Below are 20787 nucleotides of genomic sequence, written 5' to 3' on the forward strand. Positions count from 1 at the left end.
CTGATGTGGTTCCAAGTGTGAGCATTTAGAATACTTCAGGGACAGTCTAGTATAGAGTATAAGCACTCTGTGGGCAGGGTTTTTTTTTTCCACTTTTTTGTCTTTATATCCTCAGCACCTTGCACAGTCCTGGCACAGAGTAGACATTTAATAATTTAATTAAATAATTTAATTTAACAAAGCCTTTTTGATCGACACCTAACATACAAAGTATTCAAAGGGTACTAGGAAGCATCCAGTGGCTTTTCTTCAGACTTACTGTCCAGTCCCTATTGAGCCCAGACATGCTTTGAAATATATTGTCAACCCTCACTTTTCTCCCTCTTTTTCCAGAATATGAAGCTACTTCATATTTCAAGCTGACCAATTCCAAATCCCTTGCAGGGCCCCAGATATGTAAAAATGATTGAGCAACTTAAAAAATATTATTTCTAAGGGAAATTCCATGTGTTAATATTCCATCTGTATGGTCCAGCATCAACACACATTTTAAGCATATTACCCTTTTAAATTGGCAAGGAGCCAAGGACTCATCAGACAGAAAACTGGAATGAACACCATATTCACCGCTGCTATTTCAGAGGTTCATGTCATCCTCTCTCACAAAATCATGGTTTGTGTACCCACAAGTACTCTGTTAGGCTTGTGCTAAGGATTCCCCTGCTTTTTCCTTCCCATCTACCACATCTTTCCATATCAATTCTGGGAGAGGCTAATTTGGAACTTCATAGATTTTAGTAATGGTTGTCCCATAATTTGAACTTAGAAAATGGCAGCAACCAATATGGCCAAAGTCACAGGTAGATGGGGTCATAAAGATCATTTCAACTAATTTGAAATGTCTTTGGGTGCTGTGCCAGGTGCTGGTGTTACTAAGGTATGGACTACATGGCCTTGCTCAAAATGAGCTTACAATTTAATAAGGGGAAGGACAATTATGCAGAAAATTCTGATGCACCAGTTAACTTTTGCTACTAGATTCTTTATTGTTGCACATCTTAAATACTTTGTTTTGCTTTAATCCATAATGATGATCATACTCATGATCTGCTCTAAGTGGTGCAACAAAATAATAGAGAGTTGTGTAACTGAGAGGATTGAGAAGTTGATGGATTATTGAAATTTTCCATTATTTTTCTAACAGAATAAGATCAATAAAAAGATAAGAAAGATGTTACAGAGTAAAGTGGAAAAGATAGAATTGAACAGCAAAAGTAAGGAATATCCTTTTAAAGAAATGTGGAACATTCATAACATTTGATTATGTTCTAGGACCTAGCTTCTTAAACTGTGGGTCACAAACCCATATGGGGTCACATAACAATGTCATGGGGCCCAAAGTACCCCAGAAGTTCTCGGGTACATCAAGGAATCTTCTCCTTGAGAAACTAAACCAGAGGACAGATACACCTAGAGAGATAACCAGATTGGACTGAGCTAACTCCTGGGATCTCCACCCTTCATTCTAGTCTCCCTTACCCCTGGGGAGATAACTTTGGGTGTGCCTGCTTCCTTTGTGTCCTGAAGAGAGAGATGGCTTGAGAGATCTGTAGCCACCCCTCACCCAATCCCTCCAGCCACCACCAGTGGGGGATGGTCCGCCCTCACTAAAGGAACTTTCCACTGTGAGACGGTCACCCCCATCAGTCCCCTATAAAAGTACCTGCCAGCCTCCTGCTCGAGGAGATTGGTAGGTACCTCAGAGCCACGTACTTTGTTCCATACCTCTCTCCCCATAGAAATCCAAGGATTTCTTTCATGGTTTCCCCTTCCCTCCCCCTCCCTTCCCTTGTCCCTAAATAAACTACCATCTTATTCTAACTGCTTTTGTGTGCAAGAGGGTGTAATTCTTTAAAGAGGAATTCCTAAGAAGCCCAACCCCTAACCCACCCCCTAACCCAAACCCCATGCCCCATTTTCCCCCCATAACAACAATGTGGGGGGTTGCAAAAAAAAAAGTCGGCAAAAGTAAAAGATTATGTCTATTTTATATACCTTTATGTTCGGGGTCGAGTAAAAATTCCTCGGGCTAAAAGAGTAGAAAAAGCTTAAGAAGCCCTATTCTAGGACACAAATTTGGAAAGACAGAAATTTTACAATTTCAATAATGCACATCAGCAGGCCAATGACTTCACAAAAGCACAAATTTTGAGATTTAGAAGGAGCAGTTTTGGAAAGATAGCTAGCTAGTCCAACCTATACATGAAAGAAGGGTTCTCTACAAAATAGAGTGGGGTGGGGAGAGAGGGGGAAAAAAGTGCACAGCAAAGAGCAAAAGAAAACTTAGAAGGAAGCAAAGAAAAGCAGAGTAGCTTTGAAAACAATGTGTAGTATTTATTACATAGTTGTTTTTTTCCCCAAAAAAAGTAAACTGAAATGGAAATTCATAGGTTTTATACTGAATCCTCTTTTTATGTTGTGCTGCATATATGAACTTTTTTTGTCTTGTATTTAAGTTCAAAATGAATAAACATTTAAAAATTAAAAAGTCATTTTCTTTGATATGCATCAAATTACTGTGAAACATGAGAATCAAAAGTAATAGCCCCATAAACAAATAGACTCCAAAGATGCTATCTGTAGTTGCCATCTCAGGCAAGTCCTACTGCTATTCTCTGTAGGGAAGTGACCCAGCTGAAGGTGGAATGCTGGGAATTTAAATGTTCTCCATTCCTTCTGTGAGGCCTATCACTTATCTTAAGATTTTAAGAAGGGTTGAAATGAAAGACGGGAGCTACCCAGGTAGTTTGGAAGTGAATAGACTTCTCAGACATAAGGTTTTTATTTATATAAGAAGGCATGGAGACAAAAGCTGGTAGAGTTTGCTGGTCAGGCCTGAAGAAGGTTGTCAGGATGAAGCTCCGGAATAAGACTAAAGTGAGAGTCTGGGGCCTAGTGAAAGACTTTTAAGTGGAGGAGTGAGTCTGCCTTTCATTGACTCAAGCTTTACTTAGGTTTTGATTAGTTTTTGTTTTAAGTTTTCATTGTTTAGCTTGACAATGAATGTAAATACCAATTGTTTTCTGTTCTGGCCCAGAAACTTTTGAGGCTCTTCCTCTTTGAGATTGATATCTTTATGTTGGTAAATTGGGCCATCTTTTGTCTCAATTCTTACTTAGCCCTAAGTCATTGAATGAGCATGGGCTCAGAGACCTGGGAAAGACTTTAATTTAGAAAGGCCAAGGTCTCCTACTGCATCCTGGGCCATTTCCAGTCATCTTGACCTTTGTCCTGCCACTGGACCTGAGGACTCTGTAGGAGAGTTTGAGGCTGACGACTTTGCACAGCTCTGCCTCATTAAAATCAAATTCACGGGGCAGCTAGGTGGCGCAGTGGATAGAGCACTGGCCCTGGAGTCAGGAGGACCTGAATTCAAATCTGGCCTCAGACACTTAACACTTAACTAGCTGTGTGACCCTGGGCAAGTCACTTAACCCCAATTGCCTCACTAAAATAAATAAATAAATAAATAAAATTCACAAGGAGGTCAAGATGTCACCTTCATGATGTCATTGGTCTTCTTTAAAAACAGGACGAACAATAAGCTGAGTGCACAGGTGATTCACTTCAATCGTGTCTTCTCTATTGGATTGCCTTCTATAAAGATCATTCCTACTCTCACTTATCTTCAGTCTCCCTATCAGCTACTTTCCTACTGCTACAAACATACCCATTTCACCCCCATCCTCAAAAAACTCTCACATGATCTGTCCATCCCTACTAGCTACTACATATACTTCTTTCTTTCATGGCTAAATTTGTTGAAGGTGCCAACACTGATGTTTCCACTTCTTCAATTCTCATTCTCTTCTAAATTCTCTAATCTGGCTTCCAACTTTATCATTCAACTGAAACTGCTCTCCAGGGTTGCCGGTGATCTTTTAATTGCCAAACCTAATGGCCTTTTCTCAATTCTTATCCTTTTGACCTCTCTATAGCCTTCGACACTATCATCCTCCTTTCCTAGACCCTCTCTTCTCTCAGTTTTGTGATGTCTGCTTTTTCCTCATTTCCCTCTGACCTGTCTGCCTGCTTCTTCTCCATTTTCCTTTTCTAGATCTTCATCCAGGTGGCACCCTGTAACCATGGCTGGCCCCCAAGACTGTCCTGGATCCTCTTCTTCCACTATACTATTTCACATAGGGATCTCATCAGCTCCTTTCCTATGGATTCAGTTACCATCTTTACATTGATTATTCTCAGATTGCCTATTGGATATCTTAAACTGGATATCTCATGGACATCTTAAACTCAACACCATCTAAAACTGAACTTTCCCCCCAAAACTTCACCTCTCTGTAACCTCTCTATTGCTGTCAAGGATAACATTATTCTCTTAGTCACTCAGGCTCACCATCTAGGTGCCATCTCCAGTTCTTCATGCTGTCTTGCTCCTCCTCTTGCCATATCCAATCTGTTGACAAGTCTTTTTAATTCTACCTTAATAGCTAATAATCCCTATTGCTGTCAAAGGTATCACCATCCTTCCAGTTACCTAGGCTCAAGAACCTGGTATCATTTTCAATTCCACACTTTCACCTCTCATATCCAATCTGTTGCCAAATCCTGTTGATTCTACTTTGTAATGTCTCTCATATATATATATATACCTCTCTTCTTGGACACTGCTGACACCCTGGTTTAGGCCCTCATCACCTCAAAATAGCTTGCTCGTTGATCTCCCTCAAATCTCTCCCCACTGCATCTTCCATTCAGTTGTTAAAGTTATTTTCCTAAAGTGAAAATTTGACTTTTTCAGTCCCCTACTCCATAAACTCCTGAGCTCCCTGTCACCTCCAGGACTGAATTTAAAATGATCTTTTTGTCTTTTAAAGTCCTTTATAACCTTTTAGTCTTCTTTTAATCTTCAGTTTTTATTTGTATGAATTCTTGAACCAAAGTACCATGTTGATAAAAATACAAGACATCCCAAAATATAGGCCTTCACAGACACACACACACACACACACACACACACACACACACACACACACACACACACACATACACTTATCTAGATATACAAGACACCTAGGTGGAACAGTAAATAGAGTACTGGGTCTGGAGTCAGGCAAATTAAAGTTCAAAGCCATACTCAGACACTTATCAGCTATATGATCCTGGGAAAGTCACTTAACCCTGTTTGCCTCCATTTCCTTATCTGTAAAATAAGCTAGAGAAGGAAATGGCAAACCATTCCAGTATCTCTACCCAGAAAACCCCCAAAAAGAGGTCACAGAGTAGGACACAATTGAAACAACCAAACAATACACATGTGTATGTATTCACATTTGTGTTACACATATAAAACATGTATGTGAATATGTGTATATATATATATTCAGGTATTAAATAAACTAAAACCATGGTACTGAGAACTGAATTTAGTATCCAAGACTAAACAGCAACTTCTAGCACTGCTTTTTCATATAAAGTCTTTCCTAATGCCCTCAAATACGGTGCCATCCCCTTTGAAACTTGTTATCGATGGTTTTTAGCTGTTTTCAGTCATGTCTGACTCTTTGTAACTGCTTTTTGGGATTTTCTTGGCAGAGATACTGGGGTGGTTTGCCATTTCCTTCTCCAGCTCTTTTTACAGATGAGGAAACTGAGGCAAATAGGGTTAAGTGACTTGCACTGGGTCACACAGCTAGTAAGAGTCCTGGGATGGATTTGAACTCAGATGTTCCTAAAATTCCAGGCCCCTGGAATGCATCTTCTGAAATGATTGTGTACTTCTTTGATATTTGCTTTCTATCAAGTGATAAAATTTGTACATATTGTCTTCCCAATAGAGTGTACCTTGATGGCTGGAACTGTTTATTTTTGTATTTGGACTTCCAATGCTTAGCACAGTGCTTGGCACATGGTATATGGCCAATGGGATAAATAGACTTCCCTCACTGGTAATTTCCTATGCTACCAATGAGACCACAGATCCAGTTTAAAAAAAAATGTATGGGGGGCAGCTGGGTGGCTCAGTGGATAGAGCACCGGCCCTGGAGTCAGGAGGAGCTGAGTTCAAATCTGACCTCAGGCACTTGACACTAACTGTGTGATCCTGGGCAAGTCACTTAACCCTCATTGCCTCACCCCCCCCCAAAATAAATTATGTATGGAATTGTGAATAAATGAATTTTTGTTGTTCAGTCATGTCCAACTCTGTGTGACTCTCTGTTCATGGTTTTCTTGACAGAGATACAGGAAGGGTGTGCCATTTCCTTTTCCAGTTCATTTTACAGATGAGGAAAGTGAGGCAAACAGGATTAAGTGACTTGCCCAGGGTCACACAGTTAGTAAGCGTGTGTGAGGCTAAATTCAAACTTAAGGAGATGAGACTCTAGGCCCAGCACTCAACCCATTGTACCACCTAGCTGCCCAAATGAATGATGAAAAGCATGCATTACGCATTTACTGTGTGCCAAGCACTGTGATTGATCACTTCTGGAGCTACAAATAGAAAAGCCAGACAGTCCTTGGCATCAAGGAGCTTATATTCCAAATGAGGAGATAAAAGCACTCCACTTTGCATCTGCTGCCCTGCCTGGTTTCAAGGCCAAAGAACAAGATGCCCCATCCCAGGATAAGCTCATCACATCTAAGCTCACCTTCATGCTGCTTCATTGTCTCCACCTCTCTCAGCCTCAGCCTGGTTCCAACTTTACAGAACAAGACACTTCCTTGCCGGGTGCCACTAGTGTCCTGTGTCCCAGTTTTCACCTCCACCCCTGCTTTTGTGTGTTTTCTCCTCCTTTGCATTGTAAACTTGTCGAAGGCAGGGGCTGCTTTTTTATTTATTATTTTTTAAAATTGTGCCCCCAGCACAGCACCTGGATCAGTAGGTGCTTAATACATGTTTATTGAATTCGAATAGACTGAGAGTGGTCAGCCGGGAAGGGTCTGAGAAGTCACAAAGATGTTGAAAGGAACAATTGGGCAGTTCATGGATATCTTCTTCCTAGAAGCAATGTAATTATAGTTCTCAGATTAATAAGTGGAAAGCAGGGTGGGAGGACATGCCAAGCTGCTCCCTAGCAACAGGCACATTCTCTGGAGGTCTGGCTGATAAGTTGTGCTAAATGCCGAGGACAAGAGAAATGGCAGACAAGAGAAACTTGGAAAACTGGAGTAACCAGAAGGCTCCAACATGGGCTGGCAGCAATAGCGTCAAGAGCAAAGAAGGAACCCTATCCAAACAGCTTTTGGGGCCTGGCAAGTAAAGTTTGAGTAAAATAAAAGTATGAGAAAAGTCTGATCCCTCTCCTGTCCAATCTGAGAGTCTGATTTTTGTGATTGATTGATTTCATCTCTAGGAGAGTATTTTTAGAAAAGTAAACATGGCCCTGACTCATAAGGACAAATATATTTTAAAACACTCACACATAAACATAATGAAGGAACAAAATGATTTTTTAAAAACTGTCTATTTTGGATGTCTTTTAAAAAATTATTTATTTACTTATTGGAGGTGGGGCAAGTCTTTATGATTCATCATGTGTCGAGATATTATCCTTGCTAGTTGTTTTGTAAAAAATTCAAGCACTTAACATTAAATTAATTTTGCATATGTCAATTCAATGAAATAAATATTCAACCTTCAAACTAATGATATAATATGTGAATGGAGACCAGGTAATAAGAACCTCTGATAATCCCTCAATTACAAGGGCTTATGTCTCCAGCTACAGGGTTGGTTAAAGAAGGAAATTCTTGGTACACCATCACTCTCCCCCCCCCCCACTTCCTCCATTACTACATTGGAAGTTAAAGGGTGATAGAAGTGGGGAAGAGGGAGGAGATGAAAAATTAGAAGTTGTGAGGCACTACAGAGACAGTTAAGGTGTTTAGGGGATAGAGTGATAGATTCGGTGCCAGAAAGATGAGTATGAATCCTGCCTCAGATATTTTCTAATTTTGTGACCCTGAGCAAGTCATTTAACCTCTCTCAGCCTCAGTTTTCTCATCTGTAAAATGGGGGAAATAATCGCATCTACCTCACAAGGTTATTATGAAAATCAAATCAGTACTTTGTAAACTTTAAAGTGCTTACATAAATGTTGGTTATCATTATTGTTATTAAGACACCCTTCCTGAATATAGTTCGCTCCAGGCTCATTCTGGGCTCCAGTGAAAGCTGAACTGGCTGGAAATTTTTGTTGTTCAGTCTCTTTTTAGTTGTAGCTGACTCTTCATGACCTCATTTGGGGTTTTCCTGGCAGAGATACTAGAGTGGTTTACCATTTCCTTCTCCAGCTCATTCTACAGATGAGGAAACTGAGGTAAACAGGGTTAAGTGACTTACCAGGGGTCACACAGCTAGTAAGTGTCTGGAGCTAGATTTGAATTTGGAGATGAGTCTTCCTGACTCCAGGACCAGTGCTTCATTCACTGTGCCACCTAGCACGGAAACAATGGCAAAGGACCTGTCTGAGCCAGAATCAGAGACCTCTGTACCAACCATCTAACCTCCAAGGGTTGTGCACATTATATGAAGTGTGAAGTATTCTTTCTTTCATTCAGATGAATAAAAGGAATGACAACTTGTATTTTCTACATAAAAAAAACCATACAAAAAACAAAAAAGATTACCTGGCATGTAGACTATCTCCCATACATTTCTGCATAATTTTGACATAAATGGAAGGAGAATGATCACAGAGAAGGGGAGATCATTGGATTATTTGGGACACTGTAATTTTTGCCACTAGGGCAATGTTTTTTTTCCTTACTGTTTCCTTCAGGAATTGATACTTCAAAGAAGAAAAGTCTATTTCTAGAGAAATGTTTCTCAGAAAAATGTGCAAAGGAAAAAAATAACTAACAAATAGAAGAAATTAGAGCAGAGAAAAGGATGAGGAATTCTGAATTAACTACTTAATTGAGAAGAAAAAAAGAAAGGGAAAATAAAGGAAAGAAGTAGATAAAAAAAGGAAAAAACAAAATAAATCAATAAGTTAAGTAAGACTCAAACCCTAAGATAATGGTTGAAAAATGGGAGGGGAAGTTAAAGGGAGAGGAGAATAGCTTATTAGAATGAGGCTAGATCAAAGCAATGAAGAAAAACTGCATTAAGGACAATTTATTGACTTAAAAGAAGTGGAGCAAAAAAAAATTAAAAATTAGAGGCTCAAATGGAAGAAAACATAAATCTAACTCTAATAAGTATAAACATGAATACATTATACAATACAAAAGAATGAAAGTAACTCTGGATGAGAAAACAAAGCCCCACAATCTGTTGCTTACAAGAAGCATATCTATAAAAAACAAAGACATACAGAGTATAAATGAGAAGCTGGAACAAAATTTACTATACAGCAAATGAATAAAAAAGATCTCGTTGCTCTCAGGCAAAGCAAAAATAAAACTTCACCATACTAAGAAATTACATTATGATCAAGGGAACCAAAAAGAACAAACCATATCATTATTACTATTATATACTCTGAATTCATCTAAATTCATAAAGAAAAATAAACTGAACTACAAATAGCAACAGAATAATAGCATAAGACTTTCATGTTTTTCTGGAGTTGGTTAAATCTAACAGGAAGCTAAACAAGAAAGAATATATAGGGGGCAGCTAGATGGCGCAGTGGACAAAGCACTGGCCCTGGATTCAGGAGGACCTGAGTTCAAATTTGGCCTCAGACACTTGACACTTACTAACTGTGTGACCCTGGGCAAGTCACTTAACCCTCACTGCCCCACAAAAAAAAAAAAAAAGAATATATAATTGCAAAAATTGTTGAAGAATTTAGACTGTTGTTGCCTTGTGAGTGGGATAAATAAAGAATAGCACTTTTATTTTATTTATACAGATTTTTTCCTTTAATTTTAAAAAGTATTTTAAACATTCATTTAAAAAATATTTGAGTTCCAAATTCTCTATTTCCCACCCTTCCCCTACCCAGTGAGAAAGCAAACAATATATCAATTATACATATGAAGTCATGCAAAATATATTTCCATGTTAGTCATGTTGTAAAAACAAAACAAAATCAAGACAAAAAACATCAAGAAAAGTAAAATAAAAAAAGTATGCTTCAATCTGCACCCTGAGTTCATCAGTTCTCTCTCTGGAGGTAGATAGTATTTTTCAATGTGGAGCCTTTAGAATTGTCTTGAGTCATTGTCTTGATCAAAGTATCTAAGTCCTTTGCACTTGATAATTGCTATATTATTGCTCTTACTGTGAACAATGTTGTTTCTGCTAACTTCACTTGTCAAACAGCTTGTATTTCTTCCCAGGTTTTTCTCAAACCTTGTCATTTCTTAGAGCACAAAAATGTTCCATCACAATCATATACCAAAACTTTTTAAGCCATTCACTAATTGATGGGCACCACCTAAATTTCCAATTTTTTTCCACCACACACAAAAAAAAACCTGCTATAAATATTTTTTATACATATAGGTCCTTTCCCATTTTCTTCAATCTCTTTGGAATACTACCCTTTTAGCGGTATTGCTGGAATGCAAAGTATACACATTTTTATAACCCTTTAGACATAGTTCCAAATTATTCTTCAGAATAGTGGGACCAGTTCAAATTCCACCAAAATTGCATTAGTATCTTAGTTCTAGTTATTTTTTTCTAACTCTATAAAATAATTCTTTGGTATTTGGTTGACATGTCCCTGAATTAAGTAAATTAATTGAGGCAGAATTGCCATTTTTATTATATTGGCTTGGCCTAAACATTAGAAATTAATATTAATATTTCTCTAATTCTCTAATAATTTTCTTTGTGTGAAAAGTGTTTTGTGATTGCTTTCATATTGTTCATGGGTTTGTCTTGGCAGGTAGATTCCCAAGTATTTTATATTGTCTATAATTAATTTAAATGGAATTTCTTTTTATATCTCTTTTTGCTGGGTTTTGTTGGTAATGTATAGAAATGCTGATGATTTATGTGGGCTTATTTTATATCCTGCAACTTTCCTAAGGTTCTTAGTTGTTTTAACTAGTCTTTTAGTTGATTCTCTAGGGTTTTCTAAATATACTATCATCTCATCTGCAAAAAGTGAGTTTTGTTTTTTCATTGCCTATTTTTATTACTTTAATTTTTTCTTGTCTTACTGCTATAGCTAGCATTTCTATAAATATTGAATAATAATGGTGATAATGGAAAACCTTGCTTCACCTTTGACCTTATTTGGAAGGCTTCAAGTTTATCCAAATTAGAGATAATGCTTACTCTTAATTTTAGATAGATACTCCTTATCATTTTTTAAAAAGGCTCCATTTATTCCAATGCTTTCTAGTGTTGTTTTTTTTAAAACTAGGGATGGTTGTTGTATCTTGTCCAAAGTCTTTTCTGCATCTATTGATATAATCATGTAATTTTTGTTGTTTCTGTTATTGATATGGTCAATCAGGCTTATTGTTTCTCAATACTGAAGCAGCCCTGCATTCCTGGGACAAATCCCAACTGGTCATAGGGTATGATCTTTGTGATATATTGCTGTAATCTCCTTGTTAGGATTTTATTTAATACTTTTGCCTTGATATTCATTAAGGAAATTGGTCTATAATTTTCTTTCTCTGTTTTTGTTCTCCCTGGTTTAGGTCTCAAAATTACATTTGTGTCATAAAAGGAATTTGATAGGACTCCTTTGCCTATTTTTTCAAATTATTTATAGTTATGGTATTGGGATTAATTGATTCATAAATTTTTGGTATCATTTACTTATAAATCCATCTGGTCCTGGGTTTTTTTTAGCTATTTGTGGCTTGTTCAATTTCTTTTTCCTAAGATAGGGCTATTTAAGTATTCTATTTCCTTTTCTATTATCTGGACAATTTATATTTTTGTAAATGTTCATCCATTTCACTCAGATTGTTAGTTTTACTGGCATGTAATTGGACAAAATAACTCCTAATAATTGCTTTAATTTTATCTTCATTGGTGGTGCATTCACCCTTTTAATCTACGATACTGGTAATCTAGTTTTCTTCTTTCTTTTTAAAAATCAAATTCACCAATGCATTATCTATTTTATTTTTTTTTATAAAATAAGCTCTTATTTTATTATTTCATTTAAAAATTTTTAATTTTATCAATCTTTCCTTTTATTTTTAAGATTTATATTTTGACATTTAATTGGAAAGCAGGGGGCAGGGCAATGAGGTTACGTGACTTGCCCAGGGTCACACAGCTCATAAGTGTCAAGTGTCTGAGGTTGGATTTGAACTCAGATACTCCTGAATCCAGGGCCAGTGCTTTATCCACTGCACCACCTAGCTGTCCACCAATTGGAGATTTTTTTTTTTTTTAAAGTGAGGCAATTGGGGTTAAGTGACTTGCCCAGGGTCACACAGCTAGTAAGTGTTAAGTGTCTGAGGTCGGATTTGAACTCAGGTACTCCTGACTCCAGGGCCAGTGCTCTATCCACTGCGCCACCTAGCTGCCCCCAATTGGAGATTTTTAATGTGTTGTTTTTCTAGGTTTTTTAGCTCCATGCCCAAATTATTGATCTCCTCTTTTCTCTTTTATTGATGCACATGTCTAAAAATATAAATTTTCCCTGGATACTACTTTGTCTGCATACCACAAATTTTAGTATGTTGTCTCATTATTGTCATTTCCTTTAATGAAATTGATTGTTTTGAATATTAAGAAACTATAATTCTTTAAAAAATGTGTTGCTGTGGTTAGTAAGAATGTTACTTTGTGTGTGGGCATGTGAAAGGCTGAGTTTTTCCCAGAGGAATTGAGAGTTAACAATACCTAAGTGGGCAATAGCAAAGGGATTCCTTTTTTTTTTTTTTTGTCCTTGATCAGTCTAGTTTGGGATTAAATTCTGTCACCTCCCATAATGGTTAGTTACTCTGCCACATTCCCATGTCAAGTGGAGAATAAAGTGTCAGGGTAGACAAAACTTGCCGATTTGCTTAGCACTGATTGATATGAGCCATGATCCTGTATTTGTAAACAGTACAATCTACATGTGAGTGTATATTTTTGTCTACACGAATTTTCATGTCAGCTTTCCCCAAGAGCACATAGACTCACTTTAGAGGACCACAAATATTGAAAAATGGGTAGAAATAACTAGTACTCCTGCAATGCCTTTGTCTTGAGAATAAAACAAAGTTAAAAGCAATCTTAGAGATTTTTTGCATAGTTCAAATTGCTTTTATTAATATGCCTGCTTTCCTTCATGCTCTCTGTCACTGTCATTTTCCTTTTTGCTAATTTTTGCCAATATGATTGGTCTGAATTAGAACTTCAAAGTTATTTTAGTTTATATTTCTCTTATTATTGTTGAATTTGAGCAGTTTTTCATATGTCTATTGACAGCTTGGATTTCTTTCTTTGGGAATTGTGGGGATTTTTTTATCTTTTTAAAACCAAAGAGTAATTCTGCTGGTGGTTATTCTAGATCAGTGGTGTCAAACTCAAACAGCAATGAGACCACTAAGCCATACATAAGGGTCCCTGTGGTGTACATATTGACTCCAAAAACCACAAGTTAACATTACCTATATTTTATTATATTTTTAGTTATAGTGTTAAATATTTCTCAATTAAACTTTTACCTGGTTCTGCAGCACTTGAGAGTGTTTGGGGCCACCTGCAGCCATGTGTTTAATATATCTGTTCTAAATTTCTAGGAGAGACATTTTTTGAATAGTTGCTTCCACATGAGTAACTATTGATTTCACCTATGTCTAAGGTCAGTTCTTGTTTGGAAGCCATCACACAAAAGAAAATGTGTTGTTAAGAAGGAAGAAACATAGCTTGAGCACTTCCCTCTCAATAAGGACACCAGAGAGATTTTCTGCTTCTTATATTGAATACACATCGCGTTATTGTATCTCCAAAAGCTAACATTGAATGTTGAGAAAAGCAGTTTGTGCTGGCAATTTTGAAGTGACAATTGAGAAATGGATTATTATCAACACTTCTTTGTGGAATGAGGGACAAGGTCTATGTGTTTTAACTGTGATGTATGGGTAGCTATGAAGAATCTGTGGAGTAAACAGAGATGGAGAAGGTGATACAAATTTTTTTTCCTTGTGAGAATTGTCATAAGTGATATCATATAAAGATACTTTGTCAGATTTTTTGGGAAAAATTTGTAAGGAGCTGGCAAGTAAAGTATGTTTAGAAAAGACCACTTCTTATGATTGCTTAAGAGAAAACAAAGAAAAGGGAGTAATCAAACGTAAGAGATTGAACTTAACTCTTACTGCAAGGAGAAATATGAAAAAGTTTCTCAGAAATTTTAGTCAGGATCTGGAGTAAATTCAAAGATTAGGGACTGTTTCCAGAAGAAGCGAAGTTATACATTATTATATTATCTTTATCATCATAATCAATAACAATAATAACATTTAAATGGCGCTTTAAAGCTTGTAAAATGCTTTACATGTTTTCTCATTTGATCTTAACAGCCCTTTGAAGTAGGAGCAATTATTATACTGATTTTACAGATAAGGAAACTGAGGCACAGAGAAGTTAAGGGATTTCACCAAGATCACATAGTAAGTGTTGTTTGAGACAAGATCTGAACTTAGGACTATGTTGACAGTGTATGGTGACTGGCAGTGAACTTCCATATAGTGAAAATATCGCAAATAGTTATTTTTGTTCTTGATTTCTTGTTGCTTTTGTTAACAAATTGTTCATATCAGCCAATTTTTAAAAATTTATATAATTATAGGGAATTAAGAGTAATGATTCTTGGGAAAGAAAGTTTCTCTAATGGGGGTTTGAATTAACTGCTGAGAAAGAGATTGGAAACAAGTAAGGAAATATCTACCCCACCCATATACCACAAGGCTGATACATTGGCAAACCTATTGCTTTCTTACCTTGTACAAGGTGAACAAATGGGGCTGCCTATCCAATCAGGTGACTTCATAGTGTGATTTGGGGGGAAGGGCAGATTGAAAATGAACTACCTGTAATGTTACCAGGCCACTCTGCAGTGCTATCACACACTGTAACAAGATCTTTCCAGTGCTAAGTCACACACTGTATGTAACGAGATACTCTTACAAGAAGTCATCTGAATAAGTCAAAAACCAAGAAAGGGGTTCCTTGGAAGAAAGGAGTCCAATTTGCAACATGCAAAAATCATGTGGGCAGTGGAAATAGTAGTCATCCTAAACCCCAAATTTCAAACTGTTCACACTGAACAGTTTCTAGCTACCCTCTCTAATGAGGTATTGAGGCGCTATGGCTTTTACAGGGATTAGCATTGCCTAGACAACAGGTTTGTAAACTTCAAGCTCTGAAGTGGGGGTGGAGACAAGGATTGCCTGATGGGGAATTTTGCCAATCAGTTTTCGGTGTCACTTGTGGGACTGAATCTGGGAGCACAACCCTCCAATTGCAGCTGAGAGGGAGTTCCTGAGAGGCAGGCGGGAGTTGGGCAGGTGAACCAGGGAGGAGGTGTAAAGGGGATGGGAAGAGATGGGTTTTCCCACATGAAAGAGGCAGCGTCCATAGTTTCAGTGTGAAGCAACTGTTTGCAGCAGGTTAACATTTAAGGTAAATTAATTGCTTGATATGTTATGCTATTGTGATCCAGTTTATTTTCTCTAATCCTAAAAAGATGATAGATGTTATGGCACCTTCTGAAGGGGAAATTTTTAAAAGATGAACGTATCCATCTGTGTTATTGTTGCTACTGGGAAGTCATCCTTAGAGGTAAACAGGTGCTGGTTACTGGGGGAGGCTCCTCCAAGCTTTACAAAATGGGGTAATGCCAATAAGGTGCCACAGATCAAAGCTATTTGTATTAAAGTATTAAATTGCGAAGTTAAATCACATTCAATTAGGGGACATCAGACTTAACAAAATTAAAAGATAAGCTGGAAAAGTGCTGAACCTGGAATCTCAAGACCTTAGTTTAATTCTCTGACTCTGCCAATGACAAGTCCCTTAATCTCACTGGACATCAATTTCCATAACTGTAAAAGAGGTCTGGGCTTGACTCCCTTCTAACTCTAAATCTATGATCCTATTAGAAAGTCCTATTGCTAGAGGAGATGATGGATAAATATTTGTTAAAGCCACAGTAAAGGGGATTCCTGCTTTTGGATCCAGGTAGGACCAGGAAGTTCATGAGGTTCTATAATTCTTATATTGTCCTTTTGGATTCAAAGAATCACAATTGAACACTGAGAGGCTTTTTAGTCCATCCATCTTCTGTCTGTCAGGAGCACTGGTGGACTGGAATCCATGTATTTTTAGAGGTCTTGTTTTCTCTTAAGTCTCATTACCTTATATATACTTTCACTTTATTATTGTGAATTGTGGGTACTGTGCCAACACATTGTTTTGGATCAGATGTTACATGTTTATAATTGTTGAGGAAAGGGTAGGCTACTTGAATATATGAATTGTAAGCAACTGCGTAGTGGAGAAAGAGAAGGGAGGAAGGGATTGGAGGAGAAATAGTGGATGATGTGAGTTGAGACATTCATTTGACACTGGATCAAGTTGTTTTTCTAAACTCCCAGAATCTTTGAGCATCTTTCTGAGTAAGACCAACACTTTATAGCAATAATCTTTTTCTTTAAAAAAAAGTGCTACTTACTTGTCAGATTTTGTAATGGAAAAGGACTGGTCAGACTGAGGAGATCACCATCCAGAATATAATAATAGCAACAACAATAATAACTGCTTGCATTTATATGATACTTACTTGTGCCAGGCACTGTGCTAAGCACTTTACAAATATTGTCATCATTACAGATATCATATATGATATTGGAGCAAACACAGTGTTTGTGAGAAGAGGACCGATCCTATTTGCAAAATGATTAGGTCACACAAGAGGGACTGATTCAATTTAACAAGCATTTATTATGCACCTACTCTGTGCTAGGCACTTGGGTAGCCACTGGGGATACAAAACCAAAACTAAGCAGCCCCTGTCAACCTCTCTACTGGGGGATAATGACATCTATACATACAGATGAGTCAAAACAAAATATATACAAAGTTATTAGTCGGATTAAGAAGGAGTATGGGGGCGGCTAGGTGGCGCAGTGGATAAAGCACCGGCCCTGGATTCAGGAGTACCTGAGTTCAAATCCAGCCTCAGACACTTACTAGCTGTGTGACCCTGGGCAAGTCACTTAACTCCCATTGCCCCGCAAAAAACAAAAACAAAAAACAAGAAGGAGTATGAATTACAGAAAAAATCAGGGGCATCTTCCTGTAGGAGGTCACAACTAAGCCATGAAGGGAGTTACGGATTCCAAGAGGTGGAGGTGAAAAGGGGGAGCATTTCTTGAATGGGCTTCGCTCCTCATCTGCAACTGCTTTTCCTGTTTATAGCCTCCAAAGCAACATGCTGGCAAAAAGGATGTCCATGGTAGCCTGCATGAGAAATTCTCTCAGGCTGACATCGTATCTTTTAGCTACTCCCTGGCTTTCCTTGCTTTCCTGTTTGGGAATATTCCGACACAGAAGTTCTTTATTTCCAGTCATGCTCTTTCCAGAGCACAAGGTTAAATCAAACAGAACTTTCTAAAGTGTTACCAGCTGGAAGACATAATTATGAGAAATAAAATGAATGATTCTGTGCTGACTGGCAATGTAAAGGAAGTAGTAGTAGGTTAAAAAAGAGTTGTCTTGCTGCCTTTTGTTTTAATATCATAACCATTTCTGCATATGGAGTCCCTTTCCTTAGCATTGAACCCTCTCTTAAACATATTAAAAATAACCAGTGTGGTAACTGCATCTGACGGGTGTATACAGAATTCTGTTCTCTGCTGAGAGGAGGAAGATATGTTTTATTATCTGTTCTCAGAGATCAACATTGGCTATTCTAATTACTCTGAGTGTTTCCTCTCCTCTTCTGTCTCCTCCTCCTTCTTCTTTTCCTCCTTCTCCTTCTTCTTCTCCTCCTTCTTCTCCTTTTCTGCCTTCTCCTTCTCCTCCTTCTTCTTTTCCACCTTCTCCTTCTCCTCCTCCTTCTTCTTTTCCTCCTCCTTCTCCTCCCTCTTTCCCTCCTTTGCCTTCTTCTTCTCCTCCTTCTTTTCCTTCTCCTCCTTTTTTCTACTCTTTAAAGCATTTTCAGAAAATCTACATTATTGTTGTCATTGTGTATATTGTTCTCCTTATCCTCCTTCACTCTTAAATTCATCTGTCTCTTTATGTTTCTCTGAATTTCCCATTTCTCTTTTCTTTGCAACAATATTCCATTACTCCATAGACTACAGTTTGTTCAGCTACTAGATATACTAATTTGAACATGCGCCTGGTGGTATCACCCTCAGTTGAGGTCCCTCTGATTTTAGAGGAGGCTTTGGCCACATAAAAGATTGATGGGCACCCTGAATTATTTATATTAAACACTCGAGCTAGGTTTGCACTGGGCTCATTTTTGTTTGGTGAGGCAATTGGGGTTAAGTGACTTGCCCAGGGTCACACAGCTAGTAAGTGTTAAGTGTCTGAGGCTGAATTTGAACTCAGGTCCTCCTGAATCCAGGGCCAGTACTCTATCCACTGAGCCACCTAGCTGCCCCTGCACTGGGCTCATTCTTGCCAAATTTAGTGGGAACTTTTACATATGAAGAGCTACCTAATAATCCCAATTATGCCTCATTTTATGTAATAAGTATATGTCTGAATCCTGCCATTTACTTAGACTCCTAAAGATTGATAACAGGAAGGACTTTAGAGATAATCTATTCCAATACTTTAATTTTAAAGATAATGAAATAGGGGCTCAGAGAAAGTAAAACTTCACTTCTGGGTCCCACAAGGTCTTCTTGTACTGTTCACTTTTCCACATGGAAGGAGAGGGAAAATGTCAATGCTAGATGGATGGCCTGCAATTTTTTTATTGGAAACTATGATTTCAAATTCACATAGTAAATTAGCAACATAGCTGGTTCTCAAACCCACATTTTTCTGACTTCTAGGTCATAATTCTTTCTGATATATCAATCTGTATGTAAATAGTCAGATTTTTAATGCTCAAGAAGATCTATGCCTGGCAACCCCTATTATCCATACACCAAATCCATGAGTGGCATCATGGGTCCTTTTGGTGCCTGGAAAAGTCGACACCCAGGTTAGTAAGGGTGATTGTAGGTAGTGTGAGTGGCCTAGTTTAGAGCTGGTCTGTAGTAAATGTTAGACCAGTGAAGGATGGCAAAAGGGCGATGCTCACATTTACCATGTAACCTTACTACTAGTATTTAGTGTCACTGGAATTAAACACCAGAATTGTCATATTGACCTTTGCTTTTTAATCCTTCTGGTTTCTTTGGAAAGTGACACTGGCATTTTAAGGTTGCAGGTTACAGGATGAATATCTAAGTGAATAGAAGGTAAATTTTCATAGAATGGCTGATTGTATTGCTTATTAGCTGTGAAAGAGTAGCCATTAGTGCAGGTATACAGCTTTACACACATTGGTGTTTGGAGAAGACCAAAGAAAGGAATTTCAACTTGGGTAGGTCTAACCTACCCATGGAATAACCCATGGAATGGGTTCGAAAATTCGGGGCTGCAGCAGTCTTGAGGAATATCAGCTGATTTACTTCAATAAGCATTTATTAAACATATATAATATGCCAGGTGCTTGACTGGGTCTGGGGGTTGCAAAGACACAAACGAAAAGGTCCTTGTTCTTGCAGGAAGTTACATTTCTTCTGGAAGAGTTTACCTTCACAATAGTGAGTAACTGGCAGCCCTTTACCTACCCAAAGCAACATAATCATTCAAACTATTTAATTCAGGACCAGTGGATTATTTCCCCTCAACTTGTTTATATCAACAATCAAATATATGCCTGACAAATTTGTGCTTTCCTGTGTGTGCTTATCTCTTTAGTTTGCTAACTTTCGGTCTCTAGGATCAAGATCTGGCAGATTGCCTTGGTTGGGAACAAACTGTGTTTTCCTGGCAAATTCCTTTGGGACCCAGGCTAGAAGAGAAGAGGAACATAGTGACATAGGGAGAAGTATAACTACTTGAAATAGCTTGGACCTGCTGTGATCCTCAATAGACGTCCAATCATGATGAGAACTTGTTATCCCACAGGACTCAAAGCCTTTTTAAACCTGGGAATATTTTCCTACAGCTTCTCTCTATTTCAAATACAATAAGATCCTAGGACACAAATTCAATAAAGCAACTTTCTAAAGCATTATACACTAAAACATTTAATTGTGGGGGTATTGAAATGGTCCTACATAGACTGAACCATAGTGTTCTAAGGGGAATATTAATCTTGGATTTCCACATGGTCCTTCAAACCTCTACTGAAGTTCAAGGAGGTGCCTTTTATACAGGTCAGCAAGTTCTAAATCACTTCCAGGTCCCACGATGAATTTTGTAATCATTTTTTTTTCCCATGTGAAAGGGGAGGACATATGTCAATGCTGGATGGATGGCCTGAGGGTTTTTCTTGGTTTTGGTCTAAAACTATGATTTCATTAGTCAGTGAGTCAATAGGCATTAATTAAGTGCCAGGCATTGTGCTAAGTTCTGGGGGTACAAAGAAAGGCAAAAGCCAGTTCTTGCTCTCAAGAAGCACACAGCTTAATGAGAGAGGCAACAAATAAACAAACATGTTCAAACAAGATATCTACAGGGAAATAATAAATGGGGGAAGGCACTAGAAGTAAAGGGAATCAGGAAAATCTTCTTGTAGAAGGTAAGATTTTAGTTGGCACTTGAAAGTAGCCAGGAGAGGGAGAGATATCCAGGAAAGAGAAACAGTCAGAAAAGATAAGATGCCTGGAGCTGAGAGCTGGAATATCATGTTTGAGGAAGAGCAACGATTCCAGTGTCACTGAGTCACTGAG

The 20787-nt window shown here is 37.9% G+C and overlaps 1 protein-coding gene across 3 annotated transcripts in view; it reads left to right on the top strand.

Moving 5' to 3' along the window:
- Positions 1 to 15384: 15384 nt before the first annotated feature.
- CAPSL (calcyphosine like) overlaps positions 15385 to 20787 on the top strand; it is a 43251-nt gene continuing 37848 nt past the window's right edge. The window contains exon 1 of one of the 3 annotated variants that reach the window (XM_043978195.1): positions 15385 to 15505. The gene's annotated coding sequence lies outside the window, so the exon portion shown is untranslated. The remainder of the gene's footprint in view (positions 15506 to 20787) is intronic. The other 2 variants (XM_043978193.1, XM_043978196.1) reach the window with 2 other exon arrangements.

Source organism: Dromiciops gliroides, chromosome 1 (genome assembly GCF_019393635.1).
Source record: "Dromiciops gliroides isolate mDroGli1 chromosome 1, mDroGli1.pri, whole genome shotgun sequence".
NCBI lineage: Eukaryota > Metazoa > Chordata > Mammalia > Microbiotheria > Microbiotheriidae > Dromiciops > Dromiciops gliroides.